The sequence below is a fragment of the Triticum aestivum genome, chromosome 4A, assembly GCF_018294505.1.
Source record: "Triticum aestivum cultivar Chinese Spring chromosome 4A, IWGSC CS RefSeq v2.1, whole genome shotgun sequence".
NCBI classification, from domain to species: Eukaryota; Viridiplantae; Streptophyta; class Magnoliopsida; order Poales; family Poaceae; genus Triticum; species Triticum aestivum.
Genome location: NC_057803.1, coordinates 497,535,266 through 497,556,762, shown reverse-complemented (window position 1 = coordinate 497,556,762; position 21,497 = coordinate 497,535,266).

The following is a 21,497-nucleotide window of genomic DNA, read 5'->3' as shown; positions in this document are numbered from 1 at the left end:
TACACATTTACTAGTATTAAATTCTAAAGGACAAATGCTAGTATGCCACACAAGTTCATCTCCAACTCATGTGATAAATTTGTGCACGACTAGTCTACATATATTCACAGCGCTACTGATGAAGCTATGTACCTAGGGTAGGGTCATGGATCTGTCCAACATACCCTCCCCAAGGACATCTCTACAAAGAATCAGAAGCAGTCGAAGAGAAACCATCATCCACTCGACCGTGAAGATGTACTCACTCGACCACCTTGAAGACACTCGACCACCAGAAGATGAGAAATCCTCCACTCTGCAACGGTCAGGACTTAAACCATAGCTTTATGGGCATTTACTACACTTTACTACAGACGTTACCAGTAATGCTCCTCCTTTATGAACATTGAACCCTGTATAACGGAGGGGAGCAGGGGTCCTGGCGCACTCTATATAAGCCACCCCCTCCTGTGGGACAAGGGTTCGCACTTTCTGTAATTCACACACATATATTCAGTCGACCGCCTCAGGGCTCCGAGACGTAGGGCTGTTACTTCCTCCGAGAAGGGCCTGAACTCGTAAAACTCGTGTGTACAACTCCTCCATAGCTAGGATCTTGCCTCTACATTCTTACCCCCTATTCTACTGTCAGTCTTAGAACCACGACAGTTGGCGCCCACCGTGGGGCAGGTGTCTTAGCGACTTGTTGGAGAAGTTACAATTTTTCCGATCCCCTTCATCATGGTTTCAGGCGGAGGTTTGGCTGAGGGCCGCGAGATCCATCTCGGCACGCTCGTGTTTGTCACCGACGACTCCGCTTAGCTTCAGGAAGCTCCACTCGACGTCGACGCACTCCCCGCTCGCGGGGCGACGTACTTTCGCCCGTGCGTCCGCAGCGTCCTCCTGCGGCAACCGTCAACCCAGTATCAGTCGACTCCATCAACTCGCCCCCTCCCTGCGGCTCGCCGGAGCAAACGCTCCGGTCGGTCGAGGCTTCAGTGGTGGGTGAGGCATGCGGTGGCCCGCCAGTCGGCCACCCCTCAAGTCGCGGCGATCGAGCCCGACGAAACTCTCTATGGCCTTTTCGATCTGTCGACTGGCTCCGCAGAGACCGCATCCGAGTGCGACAGCAGCGACCCAGCGGCTGAAGTTCTAATGGTCAATGGACCACGCAGCCCTCCTGGCTTGAACCGTGAAGACGGAGGCGACGGGAACGGCGATCCATCGCGCGCTCACGAGGAGTACCGCCCCGAACCCCTCTCCTCGCAGCAGAGGGAGGAACTTCGCTATCGGAATATGGATGCATTGCATACTCCTATAGTTGGATAAACCCCTGAGGCCCAGGCCTTGGAGCAGGCGCACTTGGCCAACCTGGTTGAGCGCACTCGACTGGAGAACCTCCAGCGCGCACTCGACGATCGCGCTCCACGAACCCATACATGGATGACATTGTGGTCAAGTCACATAAAGGTTCCGACCTACTGATTGACCTTGCTGAAACCTTTGCCAACCTCAGAAGGTATGATATCCATCTCAATCCGTCAAAGTGCATGTTTGGAGTTCCAGGCGGAAAGTTACTCGGTTTTCTTGTTTCCGAACGAGGAATCGATGCTAACCCAGAGAAAGTAGGTGCTATACTCCGAATGAAACGCCCTGTGCGTGTGCATGATGTACAGAAGCTTACTGGTTGCTTGGCCGCCCTAAGTCGATTCATTTCTCGACTCGGTGAAAAGGCGTTGCCTCTTTACCGACTGATGAAGAAATCAGACAAGTTCGAGTGGACCCCAAAAGCTGATGCAACGTTTGCAGAGCTAAAAGCCTGGCTTTCCACCCAGTCGGTGCTTGCTGCTCCAATCAGCAAAGAGCCTCCACTGCTTTATATAGCAGCCACTGGACAAGTCGTCAGTACAGTACTTACGGTCGAGAGGGAAGAAGAAGGAAAAGCTTATAAGGTTCGACACCCAGTTTATTACATTTCTAAAGTCCTGACCCCGTCAAAGCAGAGATATCCTCATTATCAGAAGCTTGTCTATGGGATTTACATGACCACGAAGAAGGTTGCACACTATTTATCAGATCACTCTGTTACAGTCGTTAGCGACGCTCCATTGTCAGAGATTCTGCACAATAGAGATGCAACTGGTCGAGTGGCCAAATGGGCGATTGAACTCCTTCCCTTGGATATCAAGTTTGAGGCAAAGAAAGCTATCAAGTCCCAAGCAATAGCAGATATCCTCGCCGAGTGAATCGAATAGCAACTACCGACTCAAGTTCACTCTGAGCACTAGACCATGTTCTTTGACGGATCCAAGATGCTGAACGGTTCTGGTGCTGGAGTAGTTCTGGTATCCCCCCGAGGAGACAGGCACAGATATGTCCTCCAGATTCACTTTGATTCCTCCACCAATGAAGCAGAATATGAAGCACTCCTGTATGGGCTACGCATGGCCATCTCACTCGGCGTCCGTCGCCTCATGGTGTATGGCGACTCAGATTTAGTATTTAATCAAGTGATGAAGGAGTGGGACGTCAGAAGCCCAGCCATGACTGGTTACTGCAACACGGTGAGAAAGCTTGAGAAGTTTGAGGGGTTAGAACTCCACCACATACCCCGAATGAAAAATCAAGCAGCCGACGATTTGGCAAAGATAGGTTCCAAGAGAGAAGCCATTCCCAGCAATGTGTTTTTGGAGCATATTCACTCGCCAACAGTTCAAGAAGATCCTTTTACTGAAGAGCCCCCGCAACCTAAGAGCGCCATAGATCCGACTGAAGTCGAGGTCCCAGCTGTGGTCGACCTGATCATGGAGGTTCTGGCCATTACTCCCGACTGGACGGTGCCCTACATTGCGTACATCCTCAGGAAAGAACTCCCAGATGATGAAGAAGAGGCTCGACAGATCGTCCGTCGACCCAAAGCCTTTACTATGATAAGAGGGCAGCTGTTCAGAGAAAGCGTGACTGGAGTCGGTCAGAAATGCATAACACCAGAAGAAGGTCGAATGATCCTCGATGACATCCACTCGGGAACCTGTGGTCATCATGCATCCTCTTGGGCCATCGTGGCTAAAGCATACCGAGCTGGATTCTATTGGCCACGCGCAAATGAAATGGAGAAAGATATAGTCGACAGATGTGAAGGCTGCCAGTTTTACTCTGACATGTCTCTCAAGCCAGCGTCAGCCCTAAAGACCATCCCCCTCATCTGGCCCTTTGCTGTTGGGGACTGGATATGGTTGGACCACTGAGAACTGGCAGGAGCGGCTTCACTCATGTGCTCATTGAAGTCGACAAGTTTACCAAATGGATCGAAGCTAAACCTATCAAGAACCTTGATGCTAGCACCGCTGTCAGTTTTATCAGAGAATTGACATTCAGATATGGAGTCCCACACAACATCATCACGGATAACGGATCGAACTTCGATTCTGATGAGTTCAGAGCTTTCTGTGCCTCTCAGGGCACTCGAGTCGACTATGCTTCTGTCGCTCACCCGCAGTTGAACGGACAAGCAGAAAGAGCCAATGGCCTAATTCTCGAAGGACTGAAACCCCGACTGATGCGTGATCTCAAACATGCAGCATGCGCTTGGGTTGATGAACTTCCATTAGTTCTGTGGGGTTTGAGGACAACCCCTAATCGTTCGACCGGGCGAACTCCTTTCTTCTTAGTCTATGGAGCCGAAGTTGTTCTGCCAAGTGATATGCTCCACAATGCACCCCGAGTTGAGCTCTTCTTCGAAGAGGAAGCAGAGCAGGCCTGGCAAGATTCAGTCGATCTCTTAGAGGAGGAAAGAGAGATGGCCTTGATCCGCTCGACCATTTATCAGCAAGACCTGCGTCGATTCCATGCCAGAAATGTGAGGGGTCGAGCCTTTCAAGAAAGAGACCTGGTTCTTCGAGTGGATCAACAGAAACCACACAAGCTTGCCCCGACTTGGGAGGGCCTCTTCATCATCACCAAAGTTCTCCACAACGGAGCATACCATCTTTACAGTATTGAGCATCAGAAAGACGAGCCACTCGCTCGAATAAAATGTAATAAGAAACATCTTTGTAATTTGTTTATCGAAGACAAGAGCTTATGGTCCTATCATTCAATTGATGTGTTCTTATTTACTTCTGAAATCCCCCAGTGGGTGGGCTTAGTCGCGAATCCATTTCGCCTAAGTTCGAAAGAAAATCCTACCGAGTGGAGAGCAATCCTCCCACTCGGGGGCTTAGCTGCAGTCCAGTACTCACCTAAGTTCTCTCACTAGGAGACTTAGCTGCAGTCCAGTACTCGCCTAAGTTTGAAAAAATCCTACCGAGTGGAGAGCAATCCTCCCACTCGGGGGCTTAGCTGCAGTCCAGTACTCGCCTAAGTTCTCTCACTAGGAGACTTAGCTGCAGTCCAGTACTCGCCTAAGTTTGAAAAAATCCCGCCGAGTGGAGAGCAATCCTCCTACTCGGGGCTTAGCTGCAGTCCAGTACTCGCCTAAGTTCTCTCACTAGAGACTTGCCTGCAGTCCAGTACTCGCCTAAGTTTGAGAAAATCCTACCGAGTGGAGAGCAATCCTCCCACTCGGGGGCTTACCTGCAGTCCAGTACTCGCCTAAGTTCTCTCACTAGGAGACTTAGCTGCAGTCCAGTACTCACCTAAGTTTGAAAAAATCCTACCAAGTGGAGAGCAATCCTCCCACTCGGGGGCTTAGCTACAGTCCAGTACTCGCCTAAATTCTCTCACTATGAGACTTAGCTGCAGTCCAGTACTCGCCTAAGTTTGAAAAAATCCCGCTGAGTGGAGAGCAATCCTCCCACTCGGGGGCTTAGCTGCAGTCTAGTACTCGCCTAAGTTTTCTCACTAGGAGGCTTAGTTGCAGTCCAGTACTCGCCTAAGTTTGAAAAAATCCTACCGAGTGGAGAGCAATCCTCCCACTCGGGGGCTTAGCTGCAGTCCAGTACTCGCCTATGTTCTCTCACTAGGAGACTTAGCTGCAGTCCAGTACTCGCCTAAGTTTGAAAAAATCCCGCCGAGTGGAGAGCAATCCTCCTACTCGGGGGCTTAGCTGCAGTCCAGTACTCGCCTAAGTTCTCTCACTAGAGACTTGCCTGCAGTCCAGTACTCGCCTAAGTTTGAGAAAATCCTACAGAGTGGAGAGCAATCCTCCCACTCGGGGGCTTACCTGCAGTCCAGTACTCGCCTAAGTTCTCTCACTAGGAGACTTAGCTGCAGTCCAGTACTCGCCTAAGTTTGAAAAAAATCCTACCAAGTGGAGAGCAATCCTCCCACTCGGGGCTTAGCTGCAGTCCAGTACTCGCCTAAGTTTTCTCACTAGGAGGCTTAGCTGTAGTCCAGTACTCGCCTAAGTTCGAAAATCTCTACCGAGTGGAGAGCAATCCCCCCCCCACTTGGAGGCTTAGCTGCAGTCCAGTACTCGCCTAAGTTTGAAAAATCCTACCGAGTGGAGAGCAACCCTCCCACTCAGGGGATTAGCCGCAGTCCAATACTCGCCTAAAGTTCTCTCACTAGGAGACTTAGCTGCAGTCCGGTACTGGCCTAAGTTTGAAAAAATCCTACTGAGTGGAGAGCATCCCTCTCACTCGGGGGTCTTAGCTGTAGTCCAGTACTCGCCTAAGTCCGACACATATCCCTATCCACGAGGACGATGAAGTGCAGGTCGACTGCAACCTTCTCCTTCGGAGCTATGGCACAAGTACAACATCTGTTTCATCCCTATCCGTAAGGACGACGAGGTGCAGGTCGACTGCAACCTTCTCCTTCGGAGCTACGGCACAAGTACAATGTCCGCTCTATCCCTATTCGCAAGGACGACGAGGTGCATGTCAATTGCAACCTTCTCCTTCGGAGCTACAACACAAGTACAACGTCCGCTCCATCCCTATCTGCAAGGACGACGAGGTGCAGGTCGACTGCAACCTTCTCCTTCGGGGCTACGGCACAAGTACAACGTCCGCTCCATCCCTATCCGCAAGGACGACGAGGTGCAGGTCGACTGCAACCTTCTCCTTCGGAGCTACGGCACAAGTACAATGTCCGTTCCATCCCTATCCGCAAGGACGATGAAGCGCAGGTCGACTAGAGCCGCCACCTCAGAGCTGCGTCTCCAGTGCAAAGACTATTCCAAGCAGTGAGCAAAGTCCATTTGAAGGCAAACGCAAGCACATTCGGAAATAAACCGAATTCAGATAAATCCTAAAAAGTCCAAGCAGCAAATGAAAAGTACTCAGGTATCAAGCTCGAAGGAGTTCAAAGGTTATAGCAATCACGCGGTGTTCCAGGCAAATTTAAAGCAGATTCAAGTTTCATAAGTTTGTTCACTCGGCCCGAGGAGGGCTAGCAGGCTCCACGAATGAGTCCAGGTCGATCCCATCAGCTATCCAAGTGGCGGCAGCAATGAAAATCTCCATGAAGAACTGGAAGTCATGCTTTTTGGTGTTAGCGACTTTGATTGCAGCCAGCTTGTCTTCACGAACTTCCTTGCAATGGACTCGCAGCAAGGAAAGCGCCACGTCAGCACCACACCGGGCGGAGGATTTCTTCCATTCTTGCACTCGGTCAGGGATTTCGTTCAGTCGAGTCATCAGGGATTCCAGGTCATTCTGAAGCATCGCCTTCGGCCAAAGCGATGAGTCGATTCGGGAGACTACCTCCTTCAGGCGCGCGAGGTAGCTTGTGGCGCTGGCAATACAGGACTCCAGTCGGAGCATGTTAATTGCAGTTTTGTCGCAGACTGGAGAAGCGATAGGGTCTAGACCCGTCTCGACCCTTCCAGTTTCCTCGTCTAAGTCTTGACAGAGTTCTGCAGCAAAAAATTAGTCAATCGACCGAGCAAGATCCGATCGCAAGCATCAACACAGTCGGATTAAAAGAAATACCTTCCAGCGTGAGATAAAGCTTCTTGGCAAGAGTCCTCAGATAAGCTTCCGTGTCATTCCTATTGCGGATCGCAGACTCCAGCTTTTCATTCAGGGCGACCTTGTCCTTCTTCAGACTGGTCACTTCGCGGTTAGCTTCATTAAGACAAGATTTCAGTTTGGTCACCTCTCCTTCCAGCGTTCCGATTGAAGTAAGCCTCTGGTCTGCGAGAGCAGTTTTATCTTGGGCTACTTTTTGCATGGCGGCGAGGTCCGAGTCCTTCTCCTCCAGAGCCAACTTCATTTTCTCTACAAAAGAAGCAATCGAATCAAAGAAGAGATCAAATAAATGTACTGAAAGTCAGTCGACTGTTAGTTACCTTCCATACCAGCGGCTTCGTCTTGAGCTTTCTTCAGATTCTGCTGGGCTAATTCCAAGTCGAGGTTGAGTTGCCTCTGCTTCTCCTCAAGTTCAGCAAACTTAGAAATGAGAGTGCAAGACTTCTGCAGAAGGCAAAAGATGGATCAGTCGATAAGATCAAAAGTTGTTTACTTCTGAGTGAATAAAACCTAAAGAAGTTCGCTTAGACCCCAGCCGACTACACACAGTCGACTGCGGTCTCACGGGCTACACCCAGCGGGTGCACTTGGCGTGCCCCGCTGACTAAGACTCAACTCAACCGGTCCGCCCGGCCCAAAAAAAACCTGCTCAGACCCTAGCCGACTGCCAGCAGTCGACTGCAGTCTCAGGTACTACACCCAGTGGGTGCACTTGGCGTGCTCCCACCGGTTCAGATCCCACTCACCCAGACCGAGTGGAAGAACGAAACTACTCGACCGGTCTGCCTGAGTCAAGTGTAAGGAGTACAAAAGATAGGAAATAAGAACTCAGACCCCAGTCGACTGCCAGCAGTCGACCGTGGTCTCGGGGACTACACCCAGTGGGTGCACTTAGCGTGCCCCCACCGGTTCTAATCCCACTCGCCCAGACCGAGTAGAAGAGCGAAACTACCAAAATCAACAAAGCACCCAGTGGGTGCTCTAATTCGACGCAAACAACAGGAGATTGTGTAGAAGAAGATTTTTTGTGTAACAGTTCCTCATAGAGCAAAAACAGTCGGAAAATCTACTCACCTGACATTGGCCCGAAGAGCAGCGCTGGCGTTGTAGGCAGCCTGGCTGTTCTCATGCACTGTGTAACTCCCCGAGACCGATGTGCCAGGTGTCTTCCAGTTATTCGTTGTTGTTGCTTTTTCATTGCTTGCGTGTCATGCATTGCATATCATGTCATCATGTGCATTTCATTTGCATACATGTTCGTCTCATGCATCCGAGCATTTTTCTCGTTGTCCGTTTTGCATTCTGGCGCTTCGTTCTCCTCCGGTGATCATTTCTACCTTTCTTTCGTGTGTGGGGATTAAACATTTTCGGATTGGACCGAGACTTGCCAAGCGGCCTTGGTTTACTACCGGTAGACCGCCTGTCAAGTTTCGTAGCATTTGGACTTCGTTTGATACTCCAACGGTTAACCGAGGGACCGAAAAGGCCTCGTGTGTGTTGCAGCCCAACACCATCTCTAGCTGACCCAAAACCCACCTAAACCTCTTCTATCATCTAGAGCGTTCGATCACGATCGCGTGGCCGAAAACCGCACCTCATTTGGACTCTCCTAGATCCCTCTACCTATAAATATGTGCTCCCCTCCCGAAATTCGCGGATGAAACCCTAAAATCCTTCCCCTCACGCCGCTGGACGCGTCCACACCGCGCCAGATGTGTCCACCGCCCGCCGCCACGTCGCCCGGCCAGTGAGAGCGTGCCACATCAGCTCAACTGCGTCTTCCCTCCAATCCCACCTCACCACGTGGCGCTGCTGCAGCTCGTCCCCGCCGCCGGCCCGCGAGCCCGCGTCGGGCCCGCGAAGCCCGAACCGCCGCCTGGATCCTGATCCGCCTCCCACACCGAAGCTCCGCCCCACCGGATCTACACCGCCGCGCGCCTCCCCGCCGCCGCGCCGCTTCTCGTCCTTCTCCGGAGAGCCGCCGCTGCCGTCAAGCTCCTACACCACCAAGCGCCTCCCACCGAACTCGGCTTCCGCGCGAGCGCCATCGAAGCCGGTCGTCTGAGCTCGCCCGTGGTCGCCCCGCTTCTCTGGCCTTCTCTACCACCGGCGAACGCCTTCACCGGCCACCGCGGGTCTCACCGCACCCTGCCGGAGTCCTCCTTCACCGCCATCGCCATGGATCGGGAGGAGCCCGATCCAGCCGTCCCCTCTCGGCGCCGTTGACTTCCTCCTGGGTCGACCTCACAACGGCCCAGCATCTCCCTCCTTGCGGCCCAGATCTGTCTCCGCCGGCCCACTTCCCCGGCCTGTTGTATTTTTTTGCGAGGGTAATATTTCTACTAAGTCCCCGAAATTCCCAAATTCATATGGCCATGTTCATCGTGCTGTAACTTTGCATCCGTAACTTTGATTCATGCATATAGCATATCAAAATGTTCGCCTCAAAGAGTAAATCATTTCATTCCATTGCATCATTTCCATTTGAGTTCATCTTGATGCCCGAAATGCTGCTAGAAGAGTGCTACTTGAGATAATTGTCAGATCTGCTGCTCCTTTTAGATATTTGTCATTTTTGCCATGATTAGTGTGTGCATGATATGCCCTTGAGTTCTACATATGTTTTGTTAAGGGCTTTTCCATCTTTCCAGAGGTGCAACCCATGTATTTTTGTGATGTGTGTGGTGACTAGCACAAGCTTGCAAAGTGAGGCACTTGGTAATGCTGATTTCAGGGACTTAGCATTTCCACTAAGTCCTTGATCTGTTTATCTCATGTTGCCATATGTTCATGTTGTTTCCTAGTGATCCGTGCCTCTTTTGGGGATGATCAGTAAGGATGTTTTGTTGATCTTGTAGTGCTCTATCCATCCATGTCTTTGTTTGCAATTATGGAGCACCCTAGCTTGAGTCAATCGAGTTCTACTTTTGCTACTTCGTGAATCTGGGCAGATTGTCTACTTATTAGCAATTTTGCCGATGATGTTGTAGTTGATCCGTGCATGCTATGTTATTGTTCTTGCCATGTCTAGCTTGAATTTTGTGTATTATTGATGGGTGTATGCTTAGATTAGCATGACTTGCTCTGTAGTGAGTGCATCGAGCTCGTAAACATGCCTACTTGATATCTGTTTTCAGCATGCTCCAGTTTTCACTAAGTCTGAGAACTGATTATGTTTTGCCATGTTCACATGCTTGCAATTGTATTTTCTGATCCCTTTTGGCTCAAGGTCACTAAGGGACTTTTGTTAAGATCTTTGAGTAGATCCATGACATGCTTTACTTTGCCATGTTCAGGTCCTGTAGCATGTAGTTTTGTTGCTCCGAAGTGTGCTACCTGATCTGAAATTCCAGACAAGTGTTAATTTCACTAAGTCTGAAATCTGTTTGCCATATGCATTTTTGCCATGCTTGTTTGAACCTGTTAATGGATGAGTTGGCCGTAGCTCAGTGCTAGACTTTTGTTAAGAATATTGAATGCATCCCTGCCATGTATTTTTATGCCATGTTTGAGTGCTGTAGCATGTTCATCTCGTTGCATTTAGATGGCTACTTGCTGTATATCGCAGACCGGTGCCATATTTGAATTGCTTGCCATTTCCAAACCGTAACTCCGTTTCTGGTGATCTTTATATCGTTTTCAAGCGATTTCATCTCATATTTCCAGTGGCACACTTGGATTCCCAAGTTGAGGCCAGGTTCATGCATTCCTTGCAAATCATGCATATGCATCACATACCGCATCCTGCATATCATACCATGTTCATGTGTTGGTTGTTTACTATGTTGTGTGCTTCTTTCCGGTGTTTGCTTCTTCGGGTTGGTTCCGGTTACATCGCGTTTGTGAGGACCCGTTTGACTACGTCCGTTTGTCTTCTTCATGGACTCGTTCTTCTTCCTTGCGGGATTTCAGGCAAGATGATCATACCCTCGAAATCACTTCTATCTTTGCTTGCTTAGTTGCTCGCTCTTTTGCTATGCCTATGCTGTGATACCTACCACTTGCTTATAATGCCTCCCATATTGTTGAACCAAGCCTCTAACCCACCTTGTCCTAGCAAACCGTTGTTTGGCTATGTTACCGCTTTGCTTAGCCCCTCTTATAGCGTTGTTAGTTGCAGGTGAAGATTGAAGCTTGTTCCTTGTTGGAACATGGAGATGTTGTTCCTTGTTGGAACATGTTTACTTGTTGGGATATCACAATATATCTTATTTAATTAATGCATCTATATACTTGGTAAAGGGTGGAAGGCTCGGCCTTATGCCTGGTGTTTTGTTCCACTCTTGCCGCCCTAGTTTCCGTCATATCGGTGTTATGTTCCCGGATTTTGCGTTCCTTACGCGGTTGGGCTATTATGGGAACCCCTTGACAGTTCGCCTTGAGTAAAACTCCTCCAGCAATGCCCAACATTGGTTTTACCATTCTCCACCCAGCCTCTTTTTCCCTTGGGTTTCGTGGACTCAAGGGTCATCATTATTTTACCCCCCCGGGCCAGTGCTCCTCTGAGTGTTGGTCCAACCTATCAGCTGCCGGTGACCACCAGGGGCAACTCTGGGCTGGCCTACCCGTACCTAGGACAATCTGAGTGTGCCCTGAGAAAGAGATATGTGCAGCTCCTATCGGGATTTGTCGGCACATTCGGGCGGTGTTGCTGGATCAGTTTTAACCTGTCGAAGTGTCTTGAAGAACTGAGGTACCGAGTCTGATCGGAATGTCTCGGGAGGAGGTCTATTCCTTCGTTGACCGTGAGAGCTTGTGATGGGCTAAGTTGGGACACCCCTGCAGGGATTTGAACTTTCGAAAGTCGTGCCCGCGGTTATGGGCAGATGGGAATTTGTTAACGTCCGGTTGTAGAAAACCTGAAGTTGACCTTAATTAAAATGAATCAACCGCGTGTGTAACCGTGATGGTCTCTTTCCGGCGGAGTCCGAGAAGTGAACATGTTGGAGTTATGCTTGACGTAGGTTGTTTAGGATCACTTCTTGATCATACTTTCTCGATCGTGCTTTGCCTTCTCTTCTCGCTCTCGTTTGCGTATGTTAGCCACCATATATGCTAGTCGCTTGCTGCAGCTCCACCTCATACTTTTACCTTACCCATAAGCTTAAATAGTCTTGATCGCGAGGGTGCGAGATTGCTGAGTCCCCGTGGCTCACAAATACTTCCAAAACCAGCTTGCAGGTGCCGATGAGTCCATGCAGATGACGCAACCAAGCTCAGGAGGAGCTCGATGAAGATCTTGTCCTTTGTGTTGTTTCGTTCTAGTCGATCAGTAGTGGAGCCCAGTTGGGGTCGATCGGGGACCGTGTCGCATTTGGGGTTCTTCTTTTATTTTGGTTCCGTAGTCGGACCTTGATTGTATCTGGATGATGTAATGCTTTTATTCATGTAATTGTGTGAAGTGGCGATTGTAAGCCAACTATGTATCTCTTTCCCTTATGTATTACATGGGTTGTGTGAAGATTACCTCACTTGCGACATTGCTTTCAATGCGGTTATGCCTCTAAGTCGTGCTTCGACACGTGGGAGATATAGCCGCATCGAGGGCTTTACACACTGTCTTCACCCGCTCCATCATCATGTCAGCTTGCCGGATGGCTTCCGCAGCCGCTTCTGACTGGTTGTCCTGGACGGGGTAGCTGGTGAAAAAGTGAGCAGACGACACAGGTGCGGCGGCTTGGAGCTCAGTGGCGTGGAGTTGGACAGCTGAAGGAATCACAGGTGCAGTTGATGGTGAGGGATGCCCACTCAACAAGGGTGCAGCAAAGGTCACAGAGGCCCTGCCCGCGTCTTCAGTTGACGGACGGGAGGTATTGTAGTTGGTTGTTGCTGAGCCATCCTGCCAGCTGCTACCTTCTTGCTCTTCCTGGGCTTAAGAGCCACATCTTCATCGTCATCTGGAAGATCAATGATGTTGGGTGGAGCTGCCAGGCAGATCATTCGACCCCAAGTGAACCATTAGAACGCAATCGACCAAAGAATCAAGAACAAAATCGCAAGGGTTGATACCTGGGTTGGAGGTTACCGCATCTTCCATTTCCTCATCCCGGTACGGGAAAGAAGAGGTTTCTGACGTAGCAGCACTGCAAAGACCCGCATTCGATCGGTTACGTCCGGTTAATTGAGTCGACGAAAAGGACAAGTCAGATGGTTACCCAGAGATAGTAGGAACGGTCACTTTGATCCTGGGCAAAGATTTTGGCGGTTTGGAGGAGGTGGCTTTCGACGCTTTAGGTTCTGGGGGCGGCGCAACTTTGGACTGCTTTGGAGCCTTCTCAGTCGGTGTTGGGGAAGACGTCCTGGGACGCTTCGAAGACTGACCAATCGGCGCAGCCACCAAGTCCGGAGCGCTCGCCGGGTCGTGAGCGTGTTTGGATCTCCTCTCCCTGCGAGGAGGCGAGTCGACTTCTTCGTCATTAGTCGATTCGTTGCTCTCCTCGTCCTCCTTGGCATCCGAATGCTCCTCACCGCTCTCGCCACCGCTCGCTTCTTCCTCGGCGTCTTGGTCCTGCACTCCGTTGGGAATTGAGTACATGTCGATGAGGGCCTGAAAGGACAACAATCAAAGGAAATTCAATCGACCATAAACAAAATATCACTCGGTGAATCGGAAAGATACTTGATAAGACAAAATTATACCTGCTCCGGCTGGTGCGAGTTGTCGAATGGAATCACCCTCCTAGACCCCCGAGGGTTGTCTTTGTTGCTGGTGATCCCCATCAACCACTTCTCCAAGGTATCCTCGCTGACGTCCTCTGGGTGGATCCGAGTGGAATCCTCGAGCCCATAGTACATCCACATTGGATGATCACGCGCCTGAAGAGGTTGGATGCGTCGACCGAGAAAGACCTCCAGCAGGTCCGTCCCGGTCACCCCGTCGCGGACAAGCTGGACGACCCGCTCGACCAGCACCTTGACCTGCGCCTTCTCTTTTGGAACTACCTTCAGGGGGCGGGCTTCTCCACTCGAGCCAAGGAAAGGGGAGGAAGTCCAGTCGATTGACCTGGGGTCGGCTGATCCTTTCAGTAGAACCAGGTCGACTGCCAGCCCCGGACCGAGTCGGGAAGAATCATGGCTGGGAAAGTACTCTTGCTCCTCATCTGGATCCCCAGACCCCCGCACATCTGGATCACTTGTGTCTTATCGTCACTCGACTTGGCCTTTTTGACCGACTGGGAGCGGCAGGTGAAGATGTGTTTGAAAAGACCCCAGTGCGGTCGACAGCCCAAGAAGTTTTCACACATCGACATGAAAGCGACCAGATAGACTATGGTGTTTGGAGTGAAATGGTGGAGTTGAGCCCCAAAGAAGTTCAAAAAACCCCGGAAGAAAGGATGGGGAGGCAGTGAGAATCCGCGATCTACGTGGGTGGCGAGGAGAACACAGTCACCCTCCCTTGGCTGCGGCTCGGTTTCGTTCCCCGGGAGCCGTGCCGACTTGTGGGGGATCAGTCCCCCCTCCACCAGGTCGTCGAGGTTGTCCTGGGTGATTGTCGAGCGGATCCAGTCGCCCTGGATCCAGCCCGCCGGCAGGCCAGATCTCGACGAGGATCCGCCCCGGCTGGTCCGCTTGCCCTTCGCCTTCACTGTCGCCTTCTTCGTGTGCTCCAGCGCCTCCGTCCTCTCTTTCCCCATGGCGACGGGTTGAGCTCGAGAGAGTGGCGGAGAGATCGGGAGAAGAAGAACAGAAAATGGGAGCATGCGGGGCACAGGCCTGGTCCGGGGCCTTTTATAGGGTCGTCCCTCGAGTGACTGACTGGTTGACCCAGGCGATCTAAACAAATTCCGCAACAGTCGCGCGCGCAGTACGTGGCAAAAAAGGTGGCGCAAGGATCAAGGAGACTTGCTTAATCCGTCTCGATAACCTCGGTTTCGTCCGTCTAGCGCATTTCCCAAAATTCGAATCCCGCGAAATCCGCGGAGAGCAGAGCAACTTGTCAGACTGAAGACAAATATCCTCTACATCATCATTCGGAATTCTACCGTGAAAATTCACTCGACAAAAACCAAGAATGGACCAAGGCGACTGAGAAAGGAGTCGACGTCGTCACCCCAACTCATTGTTCCAGAACAAGATATACTCATAACACAAAGGACGGGTCGGAAGTGTTCCCAACTCCTTCCCCACTCAAACCCTAATCCATTCGGGGGCTAATGATGAAGCTATGTACCTAGGGTAGGGTCATGGATCTGTCCAACATACCCTCCCCAAGGACATCTCTACAAAGAATCAGAAGCAGTCGAAGAGAAACCATCATCCACTCAACCGTGAAGACGTACTCACTCGACCACCAGAAGATGAGAAATCCTCCACTTTGCAACGGTTAGGACTTAAACCATAGCTTTATGGGCATTTACTACACTTTACTGCAGACATTACCAGTAATGCTCCTCCTTTATGAACATTGAACCCTGTGCAATGGAGGGGAGCAGGGGTCCTGGCGCACTCTATATAAGCCACCCCCCTCCTATGGGACAAGGGTTCGCACTTTTTGTAATTCACACACACATATATTCAGTCGACCGCCTCAGGGCTCCGAGACGTAGGGCTGTTACTTCCTCCGAGAAGGGCCTGAACTCGTAAAACTCGTGTGTACAACTCCTCCATAGCTAGGATCTTGCCTCTACATTCTTACCCCCTATTCTACTGTCAGTCTTAGAACCACGACAGCTACCATTCACAATTACCGTACTCCACATACACGTTATAGATGGGCTACATGTCCTCCTCCAGGTTCCAGTCCCAGGTGTTCTTCATGGATGGCACGATCCATAGCGGTGGGCAACGGGAATCATTGTCGCAGCTTTCTAGGCCGGTTCCACACGATGGAGACTCATCCAAGCTAAAGCGGCATAAATCAGGGATAGCGTGTCCCAGCATGTCGTTCATCCGGCGGTGCGCACTGAAGACATAACCATGCTTCATGAACGACAGGCCTTCCGTGTTGTGCACGGAAGGTGGCATTCGCTTCACTATGGGGTAGCTGTCCCTGATGAAAAGTGAGTACTCTCCAAGAGCGTTCCTCGGCACCCACGTAGCATCACGGGGGTCGAACTCGGCGCCGTTCATCTGGTACACGCGGCATCCCAGATCTGGACACATGGTGACGTACATAGTCAAGGTCCATGCATAATAATGTTGTGCTCAAATGTGGCGGTCAGTAATACTGTGCAGCAAATAGTACTACTCCGGTATAGAGGAAGTAAAATAACCGGCTTATTATATATAGCCACTCTTGGCTACATGGATGAGATAGTAAGACATGGAAAAACAAAAATGGTGGTAGCAAGTGGGTTCAAGTCTTCAAGGGCCTAGCTAGCTATACGCGTCCCCCAAGGTAAAAAGTACTCCTACTAGTACTACAGAGTATACTACTAGTACAACAATGAAAGAGAAGGCGAGAGGGTTAAAAAATGGAATACCTGGGTAGATGGTGATGGTTCGATCGTGGTAGATTATGTGGCCATGTTACACATCAGTGGTACCATGGGTAACGACTGCTAAGATAGTTGATCCCGATATGCCAAAGTCAGCTACAAGGTTCCAGGTTAGACCGAATCGCGGATGCAAATGCACATCCAGGATCGGCGATCTTATTTTGATCGGGGGATGACTGGTCCCTACAAAATAATGGAGTACCGTTAGGGATGCAAATGATGGTTTGTGCATTCCGTTTGTAATCTCCCGTACCGTAGGATGTCAACCAGATGAAACAAGTCCCCTGGCTTGTCACCGCGAAGATGCGGCCTAGATGGCGCACGGCGTCTTCGAACGTGTAGGGGTACAAATCTGCCGCCGCCAACATGCGCCAGCCTCTGCCGTTACTGCCTCCTGCATTGATGGCAATCCTCATGTCGAACACTGCGATGAGATAGTAATTATCGTAGCCGCGTCGCGTCGGCGGATCCGCAATTGCCATCTTCTTCAATCTTATGTAGGCATCATCATACGTATTCTTGCCCAGCCAGTCCAGAAGGCCGATCCCAATGGTGGAGAAGGGGTCTACCGGAACGGCCGCACTGCTGTGGATGTTGTGCAAAATGATGGTGGCATCCGGCCGGAGGTATGCAAGCCAATCTTCGTTGGCACCAACCCAGACCTATATATAAGACGGTGGGCAGCGGAGAAATTACGGGATGGAAATGGAATAACTATGTACTACATGATCAAACTCCATTACTGACCTGCTCATCGGACAAAATCCGACTACCTCTCAACGTTGGCAACTCTAGCGGAGTCAACGTGCAACCATGGCCAGGGAGCAGTGGACTGTTCGAAGGATTGTCCCATAGAAGAACCTTCTCCTCGAGGATGCATGGAAGACCTACAAGCATGGCCTGTTTAAGCAGCGTCTTGAAAAAGTTGGTGCAAGAAGCACCGAGTCTTGCGGCGGTGAGGACGTCGGAGCGGCGTGCGATTTCTCGCATAGGATCGTCGTCCAAGGTCTCCCAGCCCCGACGAGGAGGAGAACCGCCTGGTGAATCCATGGGAGCAGCGACAAACTGCCTTCTCTTCGGGGGGAGGGGAACTGGCGAGGAGGAGATAAGAGCGTAGTAACCGCAGGGCCTCATCCCTTCCAACTGTAGATCGTTCCTCAGCGAAGGGGTGAGGCTATTATTTACTAGTACTCCCTCCGATTCTTTTTACTCTTCGCATAAGAGAAGACCCGGATACCAAGGCAGGGGCTCGCTGCATGCTTTCTGGACGGAAATACCCCTAGCGCATGGATGGGAGGAGTTAGCAGCTATAAATGCCCCATGCAGCCCATTAGCTGTTCGCCCGCGTTCTCCTCTCTCTGACTGCTGCATGGATGTCTCCCTCTCTCTCACATGACTGCATGCGGTGGCGCTGGCCTATGAGAAGCTCACGTGGAGATAGCAATCTTCTCTCCGGAAGTGATATTTTTGAAAGAAAGGGATTATGGAACGTTATGGGATTGCATTATACTATAAATAATAGCACTAGTAAGAAAATTTTGGCACTAGGTAGTAGTTTTTGGCGTGGATTAAGAAATTTTGGGTATGTTTTTGCCATTTTTTGTACACGCCAACTAGTGTCAAAAAACGTCTTACATTATGTGACGGAGGAGTACGTACTTGTACTGTAGCAGTACTAGTACTACTTTTCTCAACTAGTAGTGCGATGTACTGTACTTCTAGTCTAGTCTAGTATAGTGCACCAGTTTTGAACTCTTGAATCTCAAGGCCAAGGAGCTACAGTTGGAAGTGGAGGGTACTACTGTTCTCTAGAACCATCGCTGTACTACCAATGGAGGGGAAGTACACCTGCGTAGTGGCATAGTGGGTACTCTCGGTGCTCTATTCAGCCGCTCCTCTCACGTAGCTAGCCTACTCAGCCACTCCTCTCATGCACACACTAGCGGCCTGTTTATCAGCGATGGTTACTGCGGGGGCAGAACATTTGAGTTATTTGATACAGCGAGACTAGGCTTTTCGCTTCCATTTGTGGAGGTGTAATGGATCTCGTCGAACTTTGTTAGTAGTTCCTTCTTTATGAATGAGATGAAGCAAAGCTTTTGCCTCCGTTTCAAAAAAAACACGGCAAGAGGAATTTCTTTTATAGTAGAGCCGATAATGGAGTGAAGTCCATGCATGCAACGCCACAAGCTACAGAGTAGTAGTAGAGCACTTTACGTACAGAGCCATATTGCATAGTTCCTAATGCCCCGCCAGGCTTTTCCGGCTCCTCGGGATTAATTGGGAGGCACTAGTTTAAATATGCTACTAGCTGGAAGCTACAAGCGAGGCGCGGCTAGGGCAAGCACACGAGCCACAGGATGCTGGGAAGGAAAACCCGTTCACGTGGCTAGGCTGTCGAGTGCACCTAGATTGTGGGGCCGCACGTCTGTTTGACATCAAAACTCAAACAAGCCGTGTAAAATATTGGCTCGCAGCGAACTGTAGTAGTGCTATTTTTTTAAAAGGCCGCCGTGCATTCGGCCGGGATCGAACCCACAAAACGAGGTACACACTCCCGCGGCCACTAGTAGTACTCGTTGGAGTACAACGCAACCTAGAATCGCCTTTTGTCGCTAGTAGTACGTACATTGTTCCTTACAAGAAACCCCTAAGAGCATGGTTAATAGTATAGCCAGCTGCTGGCTATAAGCCAGTGCCATGTCATCTACAGCCCATCTTATAGCCAACATGTAGTAGTAGTTTATTTCTTATAGCCCGCTGACTCAACTCTATTGTACTTGCTCTAATAATGCAAGAAACCACTAAAATGCCAAGAAACTATTACCACTTGCATACGTGGCAGACTTAAGATAAGACTACCTTATCAACCATTGTACATGCTCTTACCAACAAAAATCCTCGAGTGACCTCCTACCTCCGGCCCATCCACCTAGTCATCCTCGGCCATGGGACGCAGCTACCGCCGCCGGCAGAAGGCCAGGTCAAAACTGCCGGCGGTGCGGAGCCCATGTTGCGGCAGCCCGGATGCCAGCTCCGTCCGGCGCTCGCGGCCGCTAGCTAGCCAAGATAGCTCCGTCCAGCTGCTTGTTTGCAAGGTTTGCTAGCTAGATTGGCAAGGCAGCGCAGTTGCTTGCTCGCGCGCGCCGCGCTAAGGCGAGCCATCTGGCTCGAGCGAAGGCCAGCGCGGCGGCTTGCTCGCTCGTGAGTCACGCTCGGGCCAGCCTGCCAACCTGTGCGGAGGCCAGCGCGGCGTCCGGCCCGTCTAGCAGAGTGGCGACCAACTCGCTCATCACCGGCGCCACCGATGAACACGCATCAGTACTGTTTGAAGTAATGTTCAGGAAAAATAATGATTTGAGGGGAAATAACAGGATAGAAGGTCATATGTGGGTCCCTCATGTCAACGGTCAAACAAAATGTGTTGGTTTAAGCTGCCTCGTCAACACAGACATGTGGGCCAACCCTGTCATAAATGGGTTTAAACGAACCTAATCGGTAGGAGTACTAGGTAGTTTTTGGCGTGGATTAAGAAATTTTGGGTATGTTTTTGCTATTTTTTGTACAATAGATTGCTCCTAGGGCTGGTTGAAAGTGGTAGTTTTTTGTTAAATACTCTACATATTGTAAGTAGGAGTGGAAGTTAAGCTTTGGAAGCCAATAAGCAAGGCTAGTTACATAGTACGTATGTGTACATGATTGAAAGTAAATATCAACCATGAGTGACTAATATCTTGATGGAAAACTCGAAACTATGGAATACTAGGAAAAGAAATGCATGGTTGGAAATACTAGCAATGTTCATGTTTGTTGCAATGAATCATAATTAGAATAATACTTATTCACAAACTTGGTACAAAACAATCTAATTTTGATATACATATGTCACTAGAGATATATTATGTTTCAATTAGAATATATTCCTTGGGCTGTTTTGGTGAGGTCGGGGAGGGATGTGGTTGGTTTTAAGATACTAATTATGAGTTTTTCTGCAAATTGGTAGACACCTGGGATGTTGGTGAGAAAAGGCAACAACTTACCTCACAATTGTTAGATGTAGATCTAATGGTCAGAAACGACGGATGGCAGACACACCAGCATCACCAACTTAGTCTTGTGTAGGAGTACTAGCAAGATCCGTGCATTGCACGGAACATCAAGATGCATTTTTTTTATAAAACACTTGTTGTGATTGACCCTTGCGGGAGTAATCCCATGTGTAAAAACTAATGATATCTCGAGAAATATGAGATAAGGTGAATAGGAGTGGGGTGTGGTGGTGGTTGGTGGTCGAACTGAGCGGAGGCATGGGGATTGACGACGCCGGCAGCGACCACCAGGCCAGTTTGTTCGAGAGGCTTCCTTTCTTAATTGCTCAACAATGAGGTTTGTTGGAGATAAGGATGAATGAGGGAAGGCCTTGTCTGCAATTGTGGAGAGGGGTGCGGGTATCTTTTAGTTTAATTTCCATCCGTCAAATATAGATCAGACGGTCTATATTGCAAGATGGCACACGTACCATCATCACCAACTCGGTTTTTTATAAGAGAAGAAATATAAGTATGGAGATACAAACGTATTATCGATACTTGCTTCCGTAAACTAGCATCTACATTCTATTCCACGCCTCGGCATGTGGGACCTTAGCACAATGAATTCTCGACTGTGTAAAACGAAGATTTTCCCGTCGCCGACAAGGAGGGGGTGACGGCGGCATGCTTTTTGGCTGGCTCTAGTCCTAGTAGTCATACTAGGTGGTCTAAGCACGTGTAGATTTATTCTTTTTCACGTCTCGTGTTCGCTGTACTGCCACGACTGTTCATGAAATAGACGGTAAATTATTCACGGGGAAACCCTTGCTGAGCGTGTTTGCGAGAGAGAGAGAGAGAGTGTGTGTGTGCGTGTGTGATATGTTAGAGACTGAGGCAATGATAACAGATTATTTGTGTCTATGTGTGTGGAGGATCGAGAGAGACATGTACATGGGGCTTTGTGTTGTGTAACGTGGAGACACATATACATAATTAGAGAGTGAGTGTGTGAGATACACATGCAGACATGAGGAGAGATGAGGATCCAGGTAAATGGGTGTTTGTGCGTGTCTGTGTGTGTTTGTGCACGCGTTTGTGTGTGAGAGGGAGCGAGTGTATGTGTAGTAGAGAGA